Source organism: Coenobita brevimanus, chromosome 101 (genome assembly GCF_032717465.1).
Source record: "Coenobita brevimanus isolate Jiangsu-jjx chromosome 101, ASM3271746v2, whole genome shotgun sequence".
Classification (NCBI taxonomy): Eukaryota; Metazoa; Arthropoda; class Malacostraca; order Decapoda; family Coenobitidae; genus Coenobita; species Coenobita brevimanus.
The window spans coordinates 57461450-57483260 of record NC_137054.1 but is presented as its reverse complement, the minus strand read 5'-3'; the positions used below and the strand labels follow the sequence as shown (position 1 = coordinate 57483260).

At 41.1% G+C, this 21811-nt stretch overlaps 1 pseudogene; it reads right to left on the bottom strand.

Annotated features, from left to right (window-relative positions):
- The window catches only part of LOC145415045 (glutamate [NMDA] receptor subunit 1-like), a 349695-nt pseudogene that overhangs the window by 152323 nt on the left and 175561 nt on the right, over nt 1–21811 (bottom strand).

The window sequence follows — 21811 nt, the reverse complement described above, 5'->3', positions numbered from 1 at the left end:
GATAGAATACAATACCTGGTGCGGGGGACCTCACCTGTTCCGACCACTTATGGACCACGGTAAGCCCTTTCTTGGTGATTTTCCTTTGTTTCTCAACAAAAGCGGAAGTTTTAGCCAAAAAAAACTTTTTCCAAAATAGCTCGGGATTGGGGAGTGTCGGAGGTGCAAAAAACCTCGGGACTTGACGGGTTAATGGCAAACTGAAACAAAAGGAAGGAATTACCAAACTGAAAGTAAAAGGAGAGGTCTATAAAGATGCAGCAGTGCAAGCCGAAATAATGAACAAATGTTTCCAATCAGTTTTCACTAATGAAAAGGAGTTTGTGGAAGGGGAGGGAGTGATTAGAAATGTACCAGCGATAAAAAATATAAAAGTGGAGGTACAGGAAGTGTATAAATTACTGGAAACTCAAGATGTATGGAAAGCCCCAGGACCTGATGGAATTTCTAATTGGGTACTGAAGGAATGCAGAGAACAACTGGCGGATAAAATTCACAGTTTAATCGTGTGTTCTCCGGAAGAGGGAAAAGTGCCACAGGAATGGAAGCGGGCAAATGGGGTACCAATTTATAAAGGAGGAAACAGGGAAGAACCCCTGAATCACAGACCAGTGTCTCTAACCAGCATGGTCGCATAATTGTGCGAGAGAATCCTGAAAGACAGATGGATAAAATATCTAGAAGAGATGAATATTTTGGCTGAATGTCAGTTTGGATTCAGAAGTGGAAGGTCATGTGTTTCTAACTTGTTGAGCTTTTACTCAAGAGCGATTGACGTGGTACAGGAGAGAGATGGTTGGGTGCATTGTGTGTACTTAGACTTAGAGAAGGCCTTTGACAAGGTACCTCCGAAGAGACTAATGTGGAAACTAGAATATATAGGAGGACTGAAGGGGAAACTTCTGGAATGGATGAGAGACTTTTTGAGAGTCAGACAAATGAGGACAGTAATAAAGGATAGGATGTCTGGATGGAGGGAAGTAACAAGTGGAGTCCCTCAAGGCTCGGTGTTGGCGCCTGTTCCTGATTTACGTAAATGAAATGGTAGATGGAGTGAACAGTTATGCAAGTCTGTTTGCTGATGATGTAAAGATCTTAAGGAAGGTAGAGGTTGAGGAGGATTGTAAAATGCTGCAGGAGGATCTGGATAGGATACATGAATGAAGCCGGATGTGGGAAATTAAATTTAATGTAAAGAAATGTAAAATATTGGAAATGGGTAAAAGTACCAGGAGGCCATCACTGAATTATTTGTTGGGTAATGAATTAATCACAAAAATGAGAGAAGAGAAAGATTTGGGAGTGATGGTCCAAGATAGTTTGTCACCAGAAAAGCACATTAACAAGATAGTTAGAGAGACTTTTAAACTCGACTAACATACGAGTAGCATTTCATTATATGGATGAGGGGATGATGAAAAAATTGATAGTGGCCATGATCCGCCCCAGGTTAGAATACACTGCGGTAGTGTGGTCCCCACACAAAAAGAAAGATATAAACAAGATTGAGAGAATACAAAGAACAGCAACCAAGATGGTCCTCAGTCTGGCAGACCTGTCATACAGAGAGAGGCTGGAAAAGCTGGATTTGCCTTCCTTAGAGGAAAGGAGAAAGAGGGGAGACATGATTGCAGTGGTCAGGACCATGGTGGGAGTAGATAAAACTGACAAAGAAGATCTGTATTTATGGGATAAGAGAGCAACAAGAGGACACGGAATGAAATTGAAAAAGTCAAGCTGCCTGAAGGATATCAAGAAATGTAGCTTTCCTTACAGAAGTATAGACTTATGGAATAGCCTGGACAAAGAGATCGTCCAGTCTAAAAACTTAAACGAGTTTAAAGCTAAATTTAACTTATTGAGAAACAGTGACGGAAACCCACGAGCATAGCAAATTCCGTGTATATCACAATTAGGTATATTGGGTAAATAAATAAGTATTTGGAATGACTTAGATGAAAAGGTGGTGCATGAGAAAAACATTCATGTGTGTGAAGGTAGACTTGATAAATGTGGATATGGAGACAGGACAACATGAGCATTGCTCAATTCCTGTATACTACAAATAGGTAAATACACACACACACACACACACACACACACGAGCAGCCGGAGAGAGAGGTCGTCCCAGGCTTCGCTCCTAACCTTGAGTAGTTTCAGGAATTTTGTCTGTCCTGTCTCCTAGGGTCTTTCTTTAAATTTATAATAATGAAAGTTGGTAGACTACCAAAAATGTAAAGATTTGTTGGCAATAGTATACATGAATGTTTGTGGCTTATTCGGTAACAGCTGTTTAGGTACTTTACCGGTACGTTAAAGATGGCCGAAAATGTAAACAATGAGGGAATGGAATTTCAAGGATTTGATGCTAATACTAATGTCATGGACCTGGTGAAAACATTAATTATGAGGATTAGTGAACTCGAAAAAAAAGCAGAGAATCTAGTGATAAAGGATGTCAGGAAATACGGAAACCACCATACAGAGTCTAATCCAGTCCAACGAAACAGCCAATGAAGAGATTAAGAATTTGAAGAGGGAGAATGTTGAACTGAGGAGGAAACTTGAAGAGAGTACTAATAAAACGGAGAAGGTGAGTAATGTACTAGAAGAACACAAGGCAAAGTGGGCACACGTAGAAGAAGAACAGAAAGAAGTGGTCAGCTTGAGAGAGATCATCCAGGAAGAAAGGGAAATGAACAAGAAAGAAATGGAAGAAAATGTAGTGAAAATACTGAAGAAAAAAGAGAAAACAGTGAGAGAAACTGTAGAAAGGAACAGATGTGTGGTAGTATTTGGAAACAGGGAAGAGGAAGAAATGGTTAGGTTCGCAAGACTCGAGAGAGACACGAACATGGTGAGAGGAATATTAGGCAAGATTGACCCCGAAGGAGACAAGTGGGTAAAAGAAATTGAGGAAGTAAGGAGGATAGGGCCTTATAAGAAAGGGGAAACAAGACCAATGAGAGTCAAGTTTACATCAGAAAGTGTAATAAATGAGATACTTAAAGTGACCTGGAAATTAAGCAAAGAGGCGGGGATGGAAAATATTATAATAAGAAAAGATCTGAATGAAGAAGAAAGAGAAGTTTTAAAATCATTAAAGGAAGAAGTAAAGGAAAAAAATGATAAGAGGACAGAGGAAGAACGTAATACTTTTTTTTGGAGAGTATTGGATATGAAAGTAAGGAAATGGTATTTAAGGAAATAGAAGTGAAGGAAACTAGGGGGGATGGTTGTGAAAGATCAGAAGTTGAGGAAGTGGTACGGACAGAGAGTAGGAGAGAAGAGGGTATTAATAATGTCAAAAATAATTTGAATGTGATATATACTAATGTTGATGGTTTCATATCGACAAGGATCGAAATTAATGATTGCTTGAAAGAACATGAACCTGATGTCATGTGCTTTGTAGAGACCAAATTAAGAGAAGATATTGATGTTCATTTGGGAGATGGTAAATACAAACTGTGGAGAAAAGACAGAAAAGAAAAAAAGGGAGGAGGAGTGATGATAGCAGTGAAGAACAACATAAATGTAGATACTGTGGAAATGGGAGAAGGCAGGGCTGAAGTGATATATATGAAATTAGAAACTGGAGAGAATGTTAAGAGAGATATGGCGGTAGTGTATGTTCCCCCAAAGACGAGAGCATGGAAGGATGACGAATACCATGAGATGTTGTCAGATATGGCTAGCTACTTGCAAAAAATAATTGAGAAAAGCAATAATATAATTTTGGTGGGTGACTTTAATTGTAAAGAGGTGAACTGGGAGGAATGGTACCCGGGAGGTGGCGAGGATTCGTGGGGTACTATGTTATTAAATATAATAATGAATAATGTGATGACGCAGTGGGTCAAAGAAGAGACACGGTTTCGAGGTGAGGACACACCAGCAAGGTTAGATTTACTGTTCACCAAAGAACCCGATGTAATAGAATCATTGGAATATCTCTGTCCTTTGGGAAAAAGTGATCACGTGGTCATTGAGTTCCAGATGTTAATAGGAAACGTCGAGCCAAGAGACAAGCTTCATAGACAGGGAAGATACAACTTTGGCAAAGCAAATTTTACAGGATTGAGAAACTTTTTTGAAAATGCAGATTGGAGAAAATTCAGAGAAACAAGAGAGATACAGACGAAGTGGGATATCTTTCTAGACCTCTATAATTTGGGAGTGGAAAAATTTGTACCAAGAGTAAGAGGGAAGGAAAACAGGAAAAAGGAGTGGTTTAATAGAAGGTGTATGATAGCCAAAAAAGAGAGAGATAAGGCGTGGAACAATTGGAGAAAGAGAGGTAACGACAGAACAAAGGAAGAATATAAACGAACAAGAAACGAATACACAAGAATACGTAGGGAAGAAGAAAGGAATTTTGAAAAAGGTATAATTGACAAATGCAGGGATGAACCCAAACTGTTTTATAGATTTGTTAATGGCAAACTGAAACAAAAGGAAGGAATCACCAAGCTGAAAGTAGATGGAGAGGTCTTTAAGGATGCGGCAATGCAAGCAGAAATAATGAACAAACGTTTCCAGTCAGTTTTCACTAAAGAAAAGGAGCTTGTGGAAGGGGAGGGAGTGATTAGAAATGTTCCGGTGATGAAAGATATAAAAGTGGAGGTGCAGGAAGTGTATAAATTACTGGAAACTCAAGATGTAAGGAAAGCCCCAGGACCTGATGGAATTTCTAATTGGGTACTGAAGGAATGCAGAGAACAACTGGTGGATAAAATTCACAGCTTAATTGTATGCTCACTGGAAGAGGGGAAAGTGCCAAAAGAATGGAAGAGGGCAAATGTGGTACCAATTTACAAGGGAGGAAACAGGGAAGAACCCCTGAATTATAGACCAGTGTCTCTAACCAGCATGGTCGCAAAATTGTGTGAGAGAATCCTGAAAGACAAATGGATAAAACATCTAGAAGAGATGAATATTTTGGCTGAATGTCAGTTTGGATTCAGAAGTGGAAGGTCATGTGTTTCAAACTTGTTGAGCTTTTACTCAAGAGCGATTGATGTGGTACAGGAGAGAGATGGTTGGGTGGATTGTGTGTACTTAGACTTAGAGAAGGCCTTTGACAAGGTACCTCATAAGAGACTAATGTGGAAACTAGAATATATTGGAGGATTAAAGGGGAAACTTCTGGAATGGATGAGAGACTTTTTGAGAGACAGACAAATGAGGACAGTAATAAAGGAAAAGATGTCTGGATGGAGGGAAGTAACAAGTGGAGTCCCTCAAGGCTCAGTGTTGGTGCCAGTAATGTTCCTGATTTACGTAAATGATATGGTAGATGGAGTGAACAGTTATGCGAGTCTGTTTGCTGATGATGTAAAGATCTTGAGGAAGATAGAGGTTGAGGAGGATTGTAAAATACTGCAGGAGGATTTGGATAGGATACACAATTGGAGCCGGACGTGGGAAATGAAATTTAATGTAAAGAAATGTAAAATATTGGAAATGGGTAAAAGTAGCAGGAGACCATCACTGAATTATTTTTTGGGTAATGAATTAATCACAAAAAGGAGAGAAGAGAAAGATTTGGGAGTGCTGGTCCAAGATAGTTTGTCACCAGAAAAGCACATTAACAAGATAGTTGGAGAGACTTATAAGCTCTTGACTAACATAAGAGTAGCATTTCATTATATGGATGAGGAAATGATGAAAAAATTGATAGTGGCCATGATCCGCCCAGGTTAGAATATGCAGCGGTAGTGTGGTCCCCACACAAAAAGAAAGATATAAACAAGATTGAGAGAATACAAAGAACAGCAACCAAGATGGTCCCCAGTCTGACAGACCTGTCATACAGAGAGAGGCTGGAAAAACTGGATTTGCCTTCGTTAGAGGAAAGGAGAAAGAGGGGAGACATGATTGCGGTGTTCAGGACCATGGTGGGAGTAGATAAAATTGACAAAGAAGATCTGTTTGTATGGGATAAGAGAGCAACAAGAGGACATGGAATGAAATTGAAAAAGTCAAGCTGCTTGAAGGATATCAAGAAATATAGCTTTCCTTACAGAAGTATAGACTTATGGAATAGCCTGGACAAAGAGATCGTCCAGTCTAAAAACTTAAACGAGTTTAAAGTTAAATTCGACTTATTGAGAAACAGCGACGGAAACCCACGAGCATAGTACATTCCGTGTATATCACAATTAGGTATATTCTTAAATATTTGAAACGACTTAGACAAAGAGGTGGTGCATGAGAAAAACATTCATGTGTGTAAAGGTAGACTTGATAAATGTGGTTATGGAGACAGGACAACACGAGCATTGCTCAATTCCTGTATACTAGAAATAGGTAAATACAAATAGGTAAATACATTAACACATACCCTTGATGAGCTGGTCTAAACCAGTTTGTTGCCCCCCCCTCTCATAAATAATACGAAGTAATACACACCCAAATGACTATAAAATCATACAAGAGTGGCTGACAGTGTGATTTTATATTATATTGTGAATTACTGTGATAAAATACAAGTGATTCAGAATTTTTTTTTTTGATAATTAGTGAAGTCATATGCTAAGTGCATTAGCTAGCAAACATTTTTATGGTTGCAAACTTTGCAGCTATGCTACAAAATGACTCATATATGACATTATATCAATAAGTTTTATAAAAATAAGTGGTAATAAAAATTTTTCATGAAGTTTTATAAAGTCTGTAATGATTTTCCTCACATCGCTACTGTTTCACTAAAGTCTAACATAAACACTGCAGAATATCGCAATAAAATCATACAAAACTGGCTAGAAGTGTTTTTTTTTATTGTAATTATTGTGATGAGATAATGTGAGAGTAACCCTAATTTGTATGAAAAAAATCCTGTGGTTTGGTGGAAATCTCCACCTCGTTAGATTATTTCCCATGTCAGATGGTCAAAACACACCTTGTAGTCTATCAAAACTTTCTCTGGGCTGGGAGTACCTATGGACATGCAGTTTGTTGCAAACAACAGTAGAAAGATTGAAGCTTGTCTGACAAAAATTTTAACTCATAAGATTAAGGATAAGTGGCAACATGAGTTGAAAACACACCATTATTTCCTATTTCTCCACACTGAGCACATAAGTTGTTATGGCCATCACAGCCAAAAGGTTACGTCATCTACAGCAACCAAGATTAGGATGATCCGCATCATGGAGGGCTCTCCTGGTGTTTCTGGTGTTGCTGGCATCAGTGTAAACTCCTCTTGACTCGCCTCCTGTACTCTGTCCTCAATAGATGCTTCAATAATCTCATCTTCTGTTGTGGTGGCTTCACCAGCATTGTTATTTTCTGATGTTGTGGATATTAAGAGACAGCTCGCGTGAGTTGTGAACTGTGCTATTTGATCACGCGCTAATTGGGATCAAGGTGTGCTTTGCGTTGAGTGATGGAACGCGGGTCAGGGTGCAGAAGGAATGCCCAGGGGAGTGTCTGGTAGGAAACATCAGGTGCCAAACTTGTCTACATTGATACACCAAATTTAACTCATATAAATGTTCATTGTTCATTTGTTTTTCCACAATAGCAGATGAAATTCCATGAACTGACAACACTGTTTTGCGGTGGGTGACAGAGTACGAGCCAGGATGCGGGAGGAATGTCCAGAGATGCATCTGGCTGGGAACAGTAGGCTCTAAACTTGTTTACATTGCATGCCAAATTTAACTCGCATAAAATTGGAAGGATTTGCTTTATACAATACTGTACTGAAAATATATATGTAACTGTACAGAAAGGAAGCTATAGATGAAGGCACAGACAGAAGGATAGAAATCGTAAGAAGGCAGTTTGGAAATTAAAGATTTATGCCAGACTCGATCGAAAGCCTTTGAGATGTTAAATGCAATGGCAAAGCTTTTGCCAAATCCCGAAAGAAGGATGACCAGGAGTCTGAAAGGTAGGTGAGAAGATCGCCAGTGAAGCGTCCCTGACAGAACTCATACTGATGATCAGAAAGAAGGTTGTGATAGGAATGATGCTTTAACATTTTCCTATTAAGAATTGACTCGAAAACTTTTGAGATACAGGATGTTAAAGCAATTGGACGATAGTTAGAAGGTTGGGAATGGTCACCCTTCTTTGGGACTGGCTGAATAAGAGCAAACTTCCATCAAGAAGGAAAGGTACAAGTTGATAGACAAAGACGAAAGAGTTTGCCTAGGCAGGGTGTAAAGACAAATGCTCAGTTCTTGAGAACAACAGGAGGGACTCCATCAGGCCCATATGCCTTGTTAGTATTGAGGCCTGTGATAGCAGATAATACACCAGCTAAAGAAATTTTAATATCAGCCATGAGGAATCAGAGGGGAGGAAGTGATGGAGGAACAGCACTGGAATTGTCTAAGGTGGAATCGGAGGAGAAAGTCTGAGAGAAGAGATCTGCTTTATCAGTGGAAGAAATAGCTACAGAGCCATCAGAGTATAAAAGAGGAGGGAAGGATGATGAGGCAAAGTTGTTAGAAAGGTTTTTGGTAAGGTGCCAGAAGGAGCAGGAAGAGTTCGAGTTGGAGAGTTGTGACCATTTAGTACGGATGAAATTATATTTGGCAGAGCGAAGAACAGACTTAGCATGATTCCGGGCAGAAACATAAAGATGATGTGATTCAGGGGTGGGTTGGCTCTGGTACCTTTTATAGGCCCTCTCCTTGTTGCGGACAGCATTAGAACAAGCGTGATTAAACCAAGGTTTTCTTGCGTTAGACAAAGGATATGAGAAAGGAATGTATGCTTCCATGCCTGAGAGAATAACTTCCGTAATGCGCAAGGCACACTCAGATGGCTCACGGCCATGGAAGCAATAATCATTCCAGGGAAAATCAAAGAAGAACTGCCTGAGGGCTTCCCAATCCACAGCTCCAAAGTGCCACAGACGATGTTTCTTTGGAGGGTCCACAGGCCGTACTGAAGTGACAGGGCAGGTTAAGGTGATAAGGTTGTGATCAGAGGAGCCCAATGGAGAGAAAAGATTAACGGTGTAAGCAGAAGGATTAGTTGTAAGGAAGAGGTCAAGTATATTGGAGCCCTCTCCAAGGCGGTCAGGGATATGGGTAGGGTGCTGTACAAGCTGCTCTAGGTCATTAAAGACAGAAAAGATGTAGGCTTGCTCACCAAGTGGATCAGTGAATGGAGAGGAGAGCCAAAGGTGGTGGTGAACACTGAAATCTCCTAAAATTGAGATTTCAGAGAATGGAGAAATGGATAGTGTGTGTTTCATCGTAGAAGTAAGATGGTCAAAGAATTTTTGATGGTCAGTAGAATTAGGCGATAAGTAAACAGCACAGATATATTTAGTCAGAGAATGACAGGAAAGCCAAAGCCAGAGTGTAGAGAATTCAGAAGAATAGAGTTCAGGAACATGAGAGCAAGATAAGTCGTTGCGTATATATATATACAAAAGAGCCACCTTTGGCTTTTAAATGAGTATAGAAATAGTAGGAGGATACAGAAAAGGGTTTGCTGTCAGTTGCCTCAGACAGCTGAGTCTCAGTTAGAAAGAGAAGGTGAGGTTTAGAGGAGGAGAGGTGGTGCTCAACAGAGCAAAAGTTAGAGGAAACACCGTGAATGTTGCAGAAATGAAGAAGTGAGACAGACAGTGGTTCCAGGCAGCTCAAGTCGTCACCGGGAGAGGGGCGGAAGGCGGGGGCATTTATGGTCCCCTCAGAGGACAGGAAGTCAGGTATAATTATTCCCTTGTACAAAGGAAAAAGGGAAAAAGAAGTGTGTGGTAATCATAGCGGCATTTGTCTTATTAGTGTAACAGGAAATGTATATGGTAGTAAATTTATTGACAGAGTAAGGGAAATAACAGGGTAATTAGTTTGAGAAGAACCGGGAGGTTTTAAGAAGGGAAGAGGTTGTGTAGGTCGGATATTCATCGTTATGCCTTTAGTGGAAAAGTTTCTAAAAAAGGGAAAGAAATTGTATGCGACCTTCATGAATTTGGAGAAAGCACATGACAAAGTAGATAGACATGGAGTGTGAAAAATATTAAGAATATAAGGAGTATATGGGAAGCTGCTGAATGCCGTGAAGGGTACATATGAGGGTGTTAAGGCTGCAGTACTTGTGAATGGTGAACTGTGTGAATTTTTCTATATGAATGCTGGACTGAAACAGAGATGTGTCATGTCTCCGTGGTTGTTCAATCTGTATATGGATGGGGTTATAAAAGAGATACAGGGTAGGACAGTGGATGTTTGAGCAGCCCTAATGAGAGAGGGCAGCATTTGGAAACTTCTTGTTCTGTTGTTTGCGGATGATATTGTATTGTTAGATGAATGCGAAGGGAAGCTGCAAGGCTTAGTGAATGAGTCTGGGAGTGCATAAGAAATGGAATCTAAAGGTGAATGTAGGGAACAGTACAGCTATGGTCTTCAAGAGAAATTATGTCATTGAATGTGCAGTGAGGCTGGATGATAAGGAAATGGAAAATGTGAGTGCATTTATGTATTTGGGTAATGTGATGAGTAAAGACGGAAGTTTGGAGGATGAAGTGCTTGAAAGGGTGCAACAGTGAAGAAAAGTTGCTGGTTCTTTGAAAGCAGTGATAAGAAGTGGGGAAGTGAGCATGAAAGTAAAAAAAAATTGGCTGCATGATACTACTGTGATCTCCACTCTAACATATGGAAGCTAAGCTTAGACCTTGTTGGAAGGACACAAGTCATGACTAAGAGCAGTGGAAATGAGTTATTTGAGAGGAACATGTGGTGTTACATGGAGAGACAGACTGACAAATGAGGAAGTGAAAATGCATTGTGGTGTGAATGTGAATGTGATGGAAAGACTTTGGAGAAATACACTGACATGGTTTGGCCATGTGGAGTGGCTGGAGATGACAGACTAATGAGGAGAGTGTATGTGAATAAGGTGGAGGGAGGGGGGGAGGAAGGGGGAGGCTGAAGACGAGATGGAGGGATAGAGTGGAGAGGCATATGAGAGAGGGTGTGTGTGAGCTGGGGGGAGGGCAGCAAAATGGCGGGGGACAGGGCAACATGGAGGAGATTTGTTTGTGGCCACCCCTCGTGGGATTAGGCCATCTGGCATTAGACTGATGGATTTAAGTGTCTTGTCACTGAGATGTGCGTAAACACGCAAAAAACAAAATGGAACTATAAAACGGAGAGAGAAGACACTGCCAAGACAACACATTAAAAGGATTTGGGTGTAATAACACAACCAGGATTATCACCACTGAACCATATATAAGATAACCAGCAATGTGTACAATATGAATTGCATATAATTTCAGTGATCCTTTGGTTATTGCATACTTGGTTATAATGGTTTCTGTTACCACTGCAAAATGAAAATCTGCACCTCTGCCACTACCACACATTTTCACCCCAAAAACATCATTATTGTTCACCTGAGGTGATTTCTGCCAACAATGATGATGCAAAATCCGTGGTTTCTGATGGCTTTGTGGGATTCAAAGATGAGGCCCTACTTGAGCAATTAATCTCAGGTGATGGAAACCACTACTCTCTACTCCCTAACCTCAGAACCCCTAACTTCAAACCTATCTTAGGTTACTATATGATATGTGTTTCTTCTTTATTATGCCATTTTCGTCACTTTCTATTAACCGAACCATGCCTACATGTATTTCTGATACGAACCATAACAGTATGTATGTATTTAGTGGGTTCAGACTTTAGACTGTTGTAAAAGGTAAAATTTAGGCTGGCATTTGGGATGTCTTGTACCAATTAGATTAAATCCCATAGGTTCTGTGCTTTTGTTGTGCAATTTCATTACCACACACCATGCTTGGAACCAATTACCAGAATGTGCTGTGCAATGAACAAGAGATCATCCAGCCCTATTGAGTTATCAGAAGAGGCTGGATGACTCTGTCCCTGATACCTGTCCAGGATGCAACACAGCACCCCATACTATTAACCCCTCTGTGGCCGAAGGCCTGGAATTTTCCGTGCATGCCAGGCCGACGCCAAAAATTGATTTTTTTTTCCTTGCCATATTAAAGAGAAAATTCAGGTGCACCTAACAGTGCAAATTCCAGCTTCCTAGACACATTCTGTGGCTTGCAATGGAGCGCGTTAGTTGCAGAAATATCGGCAACTGATATCCGCCGCCCAAGGGCGATGCCGCAGTGCAACTAGGCAGGTGTTGTTGTTTTTTTTTACCTCCCAAAATGACGTGAATGGTGCTGCACTGTGCTCATATATGAGATATGATGATACTGAATGATTTCAGTACATAATGTGTTAGGAATGGCTGGAAAAAAAAATGTTATGAATACTTTTTCACCTTTTTCATATAAAACATGTTTATGGTGGTTTCAAGTTATTTTTTAGGTTATCGTTGTGCCCAGGCTTGGAAAAGGGAGAGAAAGGGTTGAATTTTCAGTCCTAAATGAGAAAATTGCATGTCCTCCGAGGCTAGGCTCTGCCACAGGATTGAAAGTGGAGGGTCAGATCCGATTAGCAATACAGAAGTTGAATCCCACACCACGCGCTTGGCTAAAAATAAAATCGTAATGGAGTTTCAGAAATAAGAATAAGTCTAATTATTATGAATACAGAGACAAAGCAGAAATAAATACGTTTACAGACAGGGGAAAACGTATATTTTCCATAATAACACGTTCATCTTTCTCTATCATTTTACATTCAGCTTTATCATTTTACCTGGTTATTCTCGCAAACAAGGTGGTTGTGTGTCTTTTGCAAGGGAGGAAAAAGATTGTATTTTCTGTCTGGGTCGAGCTAAAGGGTGTAACTATATTTTTTTAGGCATGGCCACGAGCGAAAAAATCATACATCCACTCCTCATGACAGCCCGTGGTGAACTGACAGATGATATGTGAGAGGGTGAAGTCAAGGTCAGTCTCATGTCCCAGATTTTCGTTCACTTCTCAAAAGTTTTCACAGTTTTCTACAAGTTGTACTGCATCAAATGATCCAAACCATTACAGCAAACCTGAGCAAACAGGTAAAGATACCAAGACAAAAATGTATTTTTCACTTATTATCATGTCTTTTTTGTTTGTGCCTGTATTACTGCATAATTGTAAACAGGTGGTTGTATGTGTTTTGCAAGAGAGGACAAAGATGATATTTTCTGCCTGGATCGAGATAATGGGTGTAGCTGTCCTTGTTTAGGCATGCCAGGAGTGAAAAGATTGAAAATCAACTCATCACAGCAGCAGGCTCTGAACTGCTTGATTGGGTGTATGGATGTGTAGTGTAGGTCAGTGTGAAGATGTTCAGAATGTTTGTTCACTCCCCAAAAATTTTTGCAGGTTTTTATAGGCCGTGCTCAAATGATGCCTGCGGCCATTTATTGGCTAAACGTCATTCGACTCCGGCAGCCACAGCGGGGTTAAGCACATTATGGAAGACCGCATTGCACACAATCGCCTGCACCAACAACACAACATACACTCCTTGAGAGCTTTGTGGAAAAGCCTGGTCTCAGTCGTGGTCTTCCTTAGGGACTCAGGCCTGTTTGGCCAGACTGCCTAAGGAACAACTACTACTACTGTTTGGCCAGACTGCCTAGGGAACAACTGCTACTATTACTACAAGTGATCACTGTCTGTAAGAGAAAATATTCTAAATACAATAATTGATAATGACACTGCTATGACCTAAATTAGAATATGCTGCAGTTGTGTGGTTTCCCCATTTAGGAAAACATACCAGCAAATTAGAGAAAATACAAAGAGTGGCTACTAAGATGCTACCAGCCTAAAGAGGTTACAATAGCTGAAATTACCTATGGTGCATAAGAGAAAAGATGAGGCATGATAATGACGTATAAATGTACGCATGGTATTGAAAAGATTGATATGAGATGATTATATTATACAGGATGGTGGAAGAACAAGTGGACATAGTTATACAGGTGAACTTCAGCCGCCAGGATGCTCGAGTAATGTAAGAAAATACAGTTTTCCAAACAGAAGTAGAGCTAAATGAAACTAAATGAAAATGTGGTAAGTGCAGAGAGTATCTATACTCTCAAGTAAAAGCTGAATAGCTGTAATGTTGGTGAGAGGATAGTATAAGTAGGTACAGTCAACTCCTACTATTCATGGGTTTGCCATTCATGCGTTCACATATTCGCCAATTTTTCTGAGAAATTATTTTAAAAATTCAAAGGAGGTTATTTCCTGCTTTTCCCACAGCATCAGCTGTTCCTAGTGGTTCATAAGTTTTTTTTTTTTTTGCATGTTTTCCATGAGAAAAACTGTCCCATTCAATTAAACTGTGCAGTAACCTAGTATTGCAGAGGTATGTGCTGTTCAGCAAAAGGGCATCGGCACTCTACAGCACTCGGTATTTCACAATACAAATCTCCCACTCTTTTCTTGCAATGAGCGCTTGCTTATGATTGGCTCCTGGGGTAGTGTCCCATATTATTTGCCTATGTGTCTTCTTTCTCCTTATCCTATTGGCCATTCAAAGACGGGACCCGATTGTATGCCATCGCATTCATTCTCTCTCAGTTCATCTTAGGGGTTGTCGTGCTGCATATGTTCTGCTTGTTATTATGGCTTTGTTAATCAACTCCATTCTCTACCCTTGCGAAAAATGGGTCCTAAGCATGCTACTCTGGGTGCACCTGCTGCTAGGGAGCCTATGCGGCAAATGAAAGTGATGTCACTGAAAAATAAAGTAAAACTGTTGAACATGGTGCATGAGGGACAGTTGTTTGCGGCTGTCGGGTGACATTTTGATGTGAACGAGAGCATGGTGCATTACGTCATAAAAAATGAGAAGGCCATTAGGGAGCTGCTTCCTCCCTCCATCCCAGCTGCCGCTGATGATCCTGATGACTCTCCTTCCATCAGTGATTCTCCAGAGCTCAACTAGAGCCCATCCTGCTGTGCAGTGCAGAATATTCATCATTTATTGTCCATCATATACTGCAGAGCAAACTCTCATTGTCATCATCACATGGGTGAGTACAGTACACTGTACCGTACCAAGAAAGGCTTGTGTATCATCCTGAACTGTCTTTTTAGGAGTTATTAATGCACCATAAAAGGCATTTACAGGTCCCATTGTGGGCCTGTTGGAATAATTATAACAGTGAAACCAGTGACAGCTGCAGAAGGTGTGGATTATTTGCAGATTTCACTAATTCAGGGGGGGGGGGGGGCAGTCCGGTACGTAACTCCCACAAATAGTAGGGATCAACTGTAATCAAATCTCGTATAATACATACAGATGAAATCGGTGAAGAGGTGAACACACTCACAAAAGTTACTGTTGTTGTTGCTTAACCTCAGTCTGTCTGCCTGAGTAGATCTACTGACCACAGGTAAGGAACTGCTACTGTGGGGCAGTCCTAAAAGTACACTACAATACATAAACTATGTAGTGATTCAGCGTCCCCCTGTGATAGAAAGCATCTCACCAGGGCAAGACCAGGGTCCTTCCCAGGGTGAGGTGCAGGGAACATGAGAAAGTCTGGCTCGTGGGTGGACACCGCAGCTGCTTCACTCAGAGTGTCCCATGCCACCACATGCAGGCTCCTCATCAGCACCACACACATCGAGTAAAATTTTAAACCCGCTCTTGCTTTGTGGGTGTGGGTGTAATTACATACGGGCAAGCTAGCAAAGTTCTTTTTGTCAGTTAGCCTGTTAACTGATAAAAAGAAGGATGGCAAGCTGGTGACAGGAAGAGCTAGAGCTCCCATTTTACCAGCCCTCAGGACCTGTTCCTGACCATCTCTTTTACTGAACATTTTCAGTGTTTTCATTAACACAGAGAGTAAGCTAACATACTCTCACAAACATATTCCTCCAACTGTCTACATGACACTACATGCACATCAGACAACACACCTATTCCCTAAGTCCTGTAACAATGGACATTGCAATATTAAGAGACAAAGTAATGATATCTCAGACTGCCGCCACCGGTGGGGCAGGGCTGGCAGCAGAGGGCTCGCCTGGTCATCATCAAGTGACTATGCCAGCAAGCAGCACTTAATGCATGCTTGTCAGTGAAGTGTGGGTTCGGACTTATATTTTACCAACATCCATGGAGCTGATGTTGTTGGTTGTTTTCAATCTTGATATTTTGTAGTAATTTAATGTTGATTCGTAGACGAGGTTCGTATCCCACCGCTGCCACCAAATGTCATAAAGACTTTGTAGTTACTTGTAGAGAAGTATATTTTAGACTTGTGGTCGAGCGGCTTTTATATCTTGTAGTAGTTTCCCCACCAGATGTCATGTAGTGACGGGAGAGGTAAAGAATAGTATAAGACTATTTTTATTTGTCTTGGAAATATTAAACAGGTCTCTCCCACGGGAAGAGTATAAGTCCCGGGTAGCTACCTCCCTGTCTCGCTATCTCTCTCTCTTTCTGTTCTAAGGCTAATCTCCGTCTCGACCTCTCTCTAGGGTCGCTTGTCTCCTTCTAACTCTCTTTCCTAAAATTCTGGTGTAGCAGGGGTGTGTCACGTGTGTTCCTCGTGGATGGAAAGTTCCCGTAGCCTGTGTGTGAGCATATGTGTATGTGTGTATATGGCCACTAGACGCTGTCTCAAGCATTCCTCGCGTCAGAGTGTGTAAGCATGTTTAGCACTGCTCGACTCTCGCAGACACAACACCTCTCATCATCTGACTCCCTGCTTCTATCTGTCTCTCTATCTATCTATTTATCTATCTATCTATTATGTAGTCTTACATTAGTACCAATCTGAATTCTGTTCTCTTCTTCTTGAATCCAGATCCCCTCTAGCCCTATTCCTCACAGGAGCCCAAATCTCTCCCTTTACTGACTCATTCCCATTTCTTGGTTATCTCCTCACTAGCTTTCCAAACAAGGGTGGTATTTGTTGCTATATTAAATCTGAATATGCAATTGACATTATAATGAACTTCACTCCTACTAATTTTCATATTTCACTGTACAAACTAAATTACCTCATTATAACCAAATATATTTGTACAGGTTATTGTTCCCCCAATGCCCCACCAGAACCTAGCGTATCTAACTCCATATCTACACACTTGACTAACCTTAACCCCACTCTTACTACTGAAATTACAGTGTTGTGTAATTTTAACATCCTAAAGCAGAATGGTTATTGCATTCAGCCAGGACTGATGGTTCTGGTCTAGAACGCAAGCTGTTTGAAGAATCATTTAATTTCCCGCAACCAACCAAAATACTATATAATCCTGACCATACAGCAGCACCCATCTCACGGCCTTATTCCTGACAAACAACCCGTATCAGTACAAGACAGAGGTACTGTCACCACTTGGATCCTCTGTCCACAGTTTCATCAAACCATCATTTGTCAGTTGCCCCAAACCTTTCCATTCTGAACCAGTCAGGGTGACCAGATGGTACTAAGATGAGGCGGACTGAGCTGGTTTTAGAAATTATCTAGCTGATATACATGGCAGTCTTTCTCCTCAATTAACATATATTTTACTCAGTTTCGCATTACTGACTTAATATAACAAGTTGGTATGGAATTGTTCATACTATCTATCTATCTATTGCCAGACACCATAATCCCGTAAAGGGTGGCCATTTGACACTGAGTTAGTTGTTTTACAGGGAGGGGCACCAACCCTCCACCAACCCACTTGTTGACACGTAGGAAGCACGTATGGTTTGGTTATATGGTTACCACCCAGCGCTGTAAATGGTTTCTTGGCTTACAGGAAACCATTTGGCTTGTCACTCAATGTAAAGCCACCTGTAAAGGAAAGAAAAGGAATAGGAAGTGACAGGAAAGATAGGAGAAATAGGAAGAGAGGAGGGCAGGCACAGAAAAAGAATGATAAAAGCTAAGGAAGTAGGCAGCACTACATCAAGTGAGTGGATGATGGTCGCCACCACCTGCCACAATAATTTACAAAAACACTGGACTTCCCAAAATGGTTCAACTGCAAATGTGCCACAGCAACAACCCAGAAGTCTTTGGTATACAACTATTACTTATAATAAAAAGTCCCAAATCTCATTATCACTTTAAAACTGCCAGAAATCATGCAAAAGTATAATAAATTTTGCCAAATCAAACATTCTTCAAAACCAAGCATCCAAACTAGTTATAATCCTAACGACAACAGAATGTTATAGTACACTCTCAGTTCTTTTAACAGTACCTTTAACAAGACTTCATCCATTCCCCCACTGAAATCTTCATATGGAAACAGTGTAAATGACCCTCATGGAAGAGCCAACATTCTTGCCAGTATATTTGCCAGAAATTCTATCTAAGAGGAAGTAAGTCAAAATGTTCCTGTATTAGAATTTGAATCCCCCCAAACTGCTCCACTAAAGATACAAACTAGATATGCAAAATTTAACCTAGACAATTTACCAACCAACAAAGCTCCAGATCCAGATGCAATTCCTCCAATAGTTTTGAAAAAGTATTTCCCATAAAATTGCTCCTGTTCTTGTTTAATTATTCAGACTATCCACAACATTCTGAAGGGGAAACAAAGAATAAATGAAGCACTGAAGAAAATGGAAATTGGTAAGAGGAGGAGGGATGTGCTCAAGACCAGGATGCTGCCCAATGAGAAGCTGGATAAAACTGTGTAACAGGAGAGTGCTGACGGTGTCCCTGCTTGTGACCTGGACATCCAACATGCAGCACAGGCTTGCTGGATACCTTGGGCTTGAAGACTTCAAGTGTAGTGATGACTGGCTGTGGAGGCTCAGCAGGTGCCATGGCACTGTTAATAGGCCCTTAACTGAGGAGCTGCTCTGTGCCAATACTGATGCTGAGGAGCAGTTTATTCAGCATCTTCAAAAGCTGATGGATGAGGAAAGCCTGCATGAGTTCCAAATTTACAATGTTGAGAACCTGGGCTCATCTGTTGAGCTCTTCCTCAAAACACTCAAGCTTCCAAAGATACTGGAAGCACTCCAGAGCATAAAACAATGAAGGAGAGGTTCTCTAATGTAGCCAGTGCTAATGCTGATGGGTCCCATTGCCTACAGCCAGTCAGAGTAGCCATGAGCAAGTGGCCCAGATCACTTAAATACATCATGGCCAAGGTTCCTGTGGAGAACCATGGGAATAAGTCTTGCTGGTTTACCCAGAATATCATTAACACCTGAGTTCACCAAAGCTCTGACCCTTCCGTCAGGCAGCACCAACAAAGGCAGGCATCAGCCCTGATGAAATGACAGCAGTGCTGCTGTTAGACAAAGCACCAGTCCATCCTTCCACCACCAAACTCTGCAGCAATGATGGACAAATCAGGACCTGATTCCAGCCACCCAGGACCACTGCTGTGATCCAGACCATGGACCAGGGAGTCAGAGAGAGTGCCAAGAGGCACTACAGAAACCTATACCTGCAATGGTGCCCCGTTGTGATTGAGGATGGGATAGACCTGCAGGATTATGAGGATAACAGAGAAAGAAGAATCTGGAGAATTTCAAGATCTACAGCATTAAGGACACAATCTTTACCTGGGCAAAGGCATGGAAGAAAGTGCCATTTGCCACACCAAGAATAGGTGGTTCAAACTCCTCAAAACCCCCAAGACTCCAGCACCACATCATGATTCTGAAGGGTATGAGTCACTAAGGATGGCAAAATTGTTGGCAGCTGTAGGGCAGGGAACCTTGCTGAGAAGGAGATGCATGAGTGGCTGGATAAATATGCTGGTGTGCCTGGATACCATCACCAGACAGAAGAGGATATTGTGGCAGGTCTCCAGGATGACAGGACACCAGCAAAGGATGAAGAAGAGGAAGAGGAGGTACCTGGACAGTCTCTAGCTGGATGCAATTATGCTGCAGACACAATCCTGAGAAACACAGAGTTGGAGGTCATCTTGCTCAACATTAAAAGGTCATGTGACTCATCCAGATGAGTTAATGCAGCACCAGCAGCCAAGGAGAATCCAGCCTAAGATCTCCCAGTTTTTCAAGCTTCTGCCCTCTCCTGCTGCCGAGAGGATCTGCATAGTCAAAGACCTCCATTGTTTCTGGAGCAAATACCTCCTCAGCCAGCCTCCACATTGCCTCAGGATCCAGCACTACAGCCTCCAGAACCCCAAACATCAAGACTCTCTATATCAGATGTTTCATCAGAGTCACCAGAAGTCATCTTTACCGAAAGTGATGGTGATTGAAAGTTCACTCAATGCACAGCCTACAAGTTGCAAGTGTTAGCAGTGTACAGCCATCTATGGTATTGTGTACAATACATAAGTTTCCTACCCTGTTTACTCCAATCTAACCTGAAACTGCCCTCTTCTCATTGTGGCTGCTGAGTTGTGATAACATATAATACGAGGTCTGTCCAAAATGAAACCAAACCTTTTAAATAACCCACCAACTCGCCGGAGTAGCAAGATTACAATGGGAACGCCGTGTAGCGCAACCTTGAGCATACGTCTACCACTAGCTGCATCATGCCACATCACTTAGTCATTGGAATGCATGCACTTGTATGAACGTATGTTTAGTGCAATTGGCAAATTTTCTTTTGTCTCTTCTATCGTCTGAAATCGGTGACCTTTCAGAATGGATTTCAACTTTCAGGGAAAAAAAAAAAAAAAGTCTGCAGGGGCCAAATCTGGAGAGTAGGGTGGCTGAGGGATGATAGTCAGCTCATGCTTCACCAAAAAGTCACAGATATGGAGCCATGTATAAGCAAGTGCACTGTCATGGTGCAGCATCCAGGTTATGTTTGTCAATGCCTCAGGCCTCTTCCTTCACACTGCCTCCCTCAAACACTTCAGGACGTCCAAGTAAAACTCTTTATTGACTGAGTGACCATGTGGAACAAACTCATAATGAATGACACCATTCCAATTTATTAAAAAAAAAAAATGAGAGAGAGAGAGAGAGAGAGAGAGACAGACAGACAGACAGACAGTCAGACAGACTGACAGACAGAGATCAACATTACCACATTACAGTGATTCTGACATGTCTTTTTTGGTTGTGGTGAGGATGTTCCAACCCTCTGCAGTTAATGCCTTTTTGTTTCAGTATTACAGCCACACACCCACATTTCATCACCTATTATGACATTTTTAAAAAAGTTTTCATCAGCATTTGAACAATCAAACGGCTACTGACTAACTGTGACATGGTTCTCTTTTTGCTCATCTGTCTGCAGAAACAGCACAGATTTTGTGGCAACACACTGCATCTTCAGTTTTTCGGTTAAAATCGCGTGGCATGGTCTTTTACAGATGCCTACTTCAATAACTTCTCAGGCAGTCAGGAAACAATTTTCCCAGACCACAATATGTACACTTTAAGAATGATTGCCGTCTCTTGACGTGGAAGGTTGTCCAGATTTTGGATCATCTTCAGTGGATGTTCTAACTGATTTAAGCCACTGGAACCACTTGTGAAATTACATATGGCTCAAACAATCATCCCCATAAGCCTGCTGCAACATTTAAAAAGTCTCCGTAAAATTTTTCCTAATCTGAAATAGAATTTCACACAAACAAGTTGCTCAAGACCCTTCACTGTTCAACTTGCAACAAACTGTAAAGTGCACCAAACACATATTCACTCAAGCACATATACCTTAATGACTAAGTAAGGTGATGTGATAAGGCTAGTGTTAGACAAAAACTCAAAGTTGCTGCTACACAGCACTCCAATCACAATCATGTCATGCTGGCTAGTTGCTGCAATACTTAAAGTCTGGAATGTTTTCGGACAGAACTCGCAGTAAGACTGTATTACACTTGTCATAAAGACATTTTATGACAAGAATGTGAAATATACTGCAAAAAGGCAAACTTATGTGCCAACTTATTGTAAAATGGGTATAGTTTTCATTTACAATACTAGAATGTGCTACTACAGTCATT